The sequence below is a fragment of the Meleagris gallopavo genome, chromosome 10 (assembly GCF_000146605.3).
Source record: "Meleagris gallopavo isolate NT-WF06-2002-E0010 breed Aviagen turkey brand Nicholas breeding stock chromosome 10, Turkey_5.1, whole genome shotgun sequence".
Taxonomy (NCBI): Eukaryota; Metazoa; Chordata; class Aves; order Galliformes; family Phasianidae; genus Meleagris; species Meleagris gallopavo.
In genome coordinates, this window is record NC_015020.2 from 28,304,940 (window position 1) to 28,307,879 (window position 2,940).

Sequence of the window (2,940 nt, forward strand, 5' to 3'; positions counted from 1 at the left end):
AGACTTCAGAAATGTTGAAAATCTTCAGTTCATGTGATAGGACTCTTTAGTATTTCCAATTGTCTCTATGTATGCAAGAACTTTGATCCAAAGAATCATTCAAATGTGCTAAAATACCTGAATGAAATGTATTCCATTAACAAGCCTTCAAAAAAGCTTCCACAAATCTTCAGTAATGGTTACACTAAATAGTGAAAATTGTAAATTTTTTGGACAAGGTGTGCTATGACTTGCAATTGTAAAACTGCCACAAGAATCTTAGCTTAGAGGAGTGCATGAGTCATAGTTTGGAAAGAGAAAGGAAATACTAATTAGTGATTAGCAGACATGGATCTTGGAGAGATGCTGATGGGAGCCAAAGCAGCATGCTTCCAGCAGCAACAGTCCTTGTTCCTCTCCCATCCCTTTCCTAGATGACAGTGTGACTCTGTCCCTTATCCTTGTGTCATGTGTAGCAAGTTGTGAGCCTCTTTCACTGGGAATGACAAAGTTCAGTTGCTGAGGAGTCTTGGGCTGGCTGAGCTTTATAAAATTAATTTAAGCTGAGGGTGCGGGATAACAGAAAATCAGGCTAGGGATTTTGAGGAGTCGTGTGGGTGGGTGGTGACTGCTTAGCAAGGATGGGAGGATTAACCACCATTCTTCTGTCTAAGTATAGCAAAGATATAGCATGGACATCACCATCGTTTTATGGCATCATCACCTCACTTAGATTATCTCACTCCTGGGCAGTGAGGAAGGAAACAGTCTCCTGTGCTTTCCAGACGTACAGCCTTAAACCAAGTCCTACAAGTATTCACACTAAAAAATAGGTGTGTGACTGCAGGAGAATATTTCTCAGCATTATTGAAACTACGTAAGAAAATACTGTATGGGCATACAAGTTTCAAAACATTGCAGCCACAGGTGAGCTCAGTCACTTGTTTTCCCAAAGGAAGCAACAGGGAACACCAAGGGGTATACAAGATGTGCTTAGTGCTGTGTATGTAGGTTGCCTGAAGAAGGTTCCATGGAGACCTGATAGCAGCCTTTCAGTATCTAAAAGAGGTCTGTAAAAAAAGAAGGGTTTATTGTGAGAGGAAAGGGGAAAAGATTTTAGACTAAAATAGAGAAGATTTAGATTGGATAGGATAAAAATGTTGTGGGTTTTTGTTTTTGTTTGTTTTTTGTTTTTGTTTTTTGTTTTTTTTTGTTATGTTTTGTTTTGTTTTTTCCTGTCCCTGGAGCCACTCAAGGTCAGGCTGGACCTGGCTCTGAGCACCTGACTGACCATACCTGAGAGTATGTCTGCTCACTGCTGGGCAGTTGAACTAGATGGCCTTTAAACACAACACAAATGATTTATGATTAGATGGTGAGCTAAACATCACTAGGACAGAAAACAGCAAATAAAAACTGGATGTCATTCTGACTAAAGCTGTAACTCCTTGACAAAGATGATGATTCCAGAGTGTCCTGATTTGCAATCCATATTAGAACTGCTGCCAAATTCATCTTTGATGCAATTATTCAGACTAAGTAAGAGACACAAAGGAAAGTCTTGGACCTACCATCTGCTGGTGCTTTGTTATTTTTTTTCCCCTCCTAATGTTCATATATACTTCAACAGATTGTTACAGAAAACCCAAAAACAAAATAGAAAGGAGTAATATTTTTCTATCATTGATTACTGCGTGTATATAGGCAGCGTGTTCTCTGGCATATACACTTTATGGTCTTTTGAAAATACTTGTCTGTAAAAGATATATGCAAGCAAATAGAATTACAGCTACCAAGAGAAGCTTAATTTTTCAATTTATTTTACACAGCTGGCACCTTGCTCTTAATATTGTCATTGTTGATAATATGATTTAAGAAAGACAGAACTGGTGCTAGTACTGGCTTACCTGGACTCATCAATCACTCTTAATAGCACTTATGTGTAAGTATGTGATTAACTGTCACGTAGCTACCACGAGCGGTATGCGTCCCCAGCTAGGAAAGTTAATATGAAATATGATGCTGGGGACTTATAAGATCAGGCTGAAAATGAGTACTCATACATAATGTATCTTAAGTGACAAAAGCCATAATGGTTATACAATTTTAATGTTGTCAAGCATCTTAAGGGGCTTTTTCTTGAACTAGGACACCGATTTCCTTGGGGAAGCATAACTCTTCCAGAGAATATTCAAGGAAGGTCAGGAAACTTGAAAATATGTCTCTTCTTTCCTGGTTTAATGAAATCTAACGAAAACCATAAACATTTGTCACTGACCAGAGTATAGAATGTCCCATTCTACTCAACCTGCCAAAATGCAAACCTAGCAGAAATGCATTGAAGCAAATGGCTACTCCAAGGGCAAGATAAAGCAGAGGGGGGACATGCTTGTGATACTCCCGTATGTGTAAGTATGAATTGCTTGCTGCCTTCCAGCTCAGTTTTTTGTTAGATGGACTATATTTTGGTGAGCTAACAAGCTTTAGTCTAAAACAAGGCTTCTATGGGAGGAAAGCAGGCTCACTAACCAACCAGTGCTACAGCCTCAGCTGCGGTTAAGTTAGAGCTTTTGTGTGCTTGTATGAACTGATCACAAATGATGAGCAACTGTCAGTTTTTTGAAAGAGGAAACTCAACAGTTAAAAATAAATAAAATGCATGAAAGCTCCATTGCCAGAGAGCAATAACTTGCAAGCATCTGATCTGAAAAGACCGGTTTGTGACTTGAATACGCTTCCTCAATTTCAGTGCATGAGTAAAGTGGATGTAAGGCCAACCTGGTAATTATGTGCTTTGTTTTCCTTAGGGAAAAAACAGGATTTTATTATGTACAGTACAGCACAATTAAAAAATAAATCAGTTGGAAGTTTTTATTAAATCCCTGTTAACTAAATAATGAACTGTCCAGGGAGAAGGGGACAACTGAAAAAGAAACAGCACATTAGCTAAAATGCACTCCT